Raw genomic sequence first — 1,125 nt, 5'->3', positions numbered from 1 at the left:
CATATCGTAGATATGTTTGACGATGGGAAGATTAAGTTTAATCGCTGCAGCGCTTGTAACAACAATGAATGGTATTTTGTTCTACAAGGGTGGCCTAGTGAAGACAAGATAAATCCTGCCTTCTGGACTTGTTGCAATCGATGCAAATGGCACCGTGAGAGTATTTTTTGGTCCAAACTGATGCGTGAGTATGTTGTGCGAGGGAATCACGTTTTTTTGCATTAGTTTGAGTACGAATTTTCGGTTTTGATGCATTGTGGACTTGCTTCTCTTCACTTCTAGGTTGGCTGGCTACGTTGTACATATTATGTATAAATGTTGTTTAAAAGTTGGTATTTTGTCATAAACCGTTTTATATATAAATGTATAATATTAATTAGATAGGGGAATTATGACTTACATCATAGACGGCTAGGATTGATATTTTACTGACACAGATATTTTGCTCACCGACCCCAATCTTCAAATTTCGTAAACGAAAAGTCATGCATGGAGTAAATAGGTGTCTTTTCACCGGTGCTTGGGAATGACATTTTCCCACTCTGCAATGAAGGATTTGGTTACACGTTTCTTAAGCAAAAGTTGAACACTGATTGACGTTCAATAACCTACTTTTTTTTGTGTGGAAGGACTACAATGGATGACTTGTATATTTCCATCTTATGTTTCAAAACATCCCTTAAACCTAAAAATGACACAGATATTAACAAATTTAAGAACAAGTTGGACTCAATATAATTAACAAAGGGACAGCGTCAAAAGTAATATCATAATAATTCTAATAATTGTGGATAAATAATAAGAACATACTAATGTAGCATAAACATGAAACAGGGAATTCAGTAGGAAGATGAAATCTTAATAAGTTCGTAGCAATTTCCGGGTCATTTTTCTTATTTTTTTGTATTTCGTTCTGATTTTTCCAAGAAAAAGGAATAAAATAATAATTTAGGGTAAAATGGGAGGATGTGGCCATGTGGACTGACGTACACTTGTGCAACTGCTGAAAGGTGCCCGGCTGAGATTGCGCCAGGTGTCTTTTTGCAATTAGGGTTGGCTATTTTCGTGGAAAAAGGCATCAGAATACGTAATAAATAGTTGGAAATTCATGAAAAAGGTTGGGAA

This window comes from Prunus dulcis, chromosome 5, assembly GCF_902201215.1.
Source record: "Prunus dulcis chromosome 5, ALMONDv2, whole genome shotgun sequence".
In the NCBI taxonomy this organism is placed as follows: domain Eukaryota; kingdom Viridiplantae; phylum Streptophyta; class Magnoliopsida; order Rosales; family Rosaceae; genus Prunus; species Prunus dulcis.
This window is presented reverse-complemented; position numbering follows the sequence as displayed.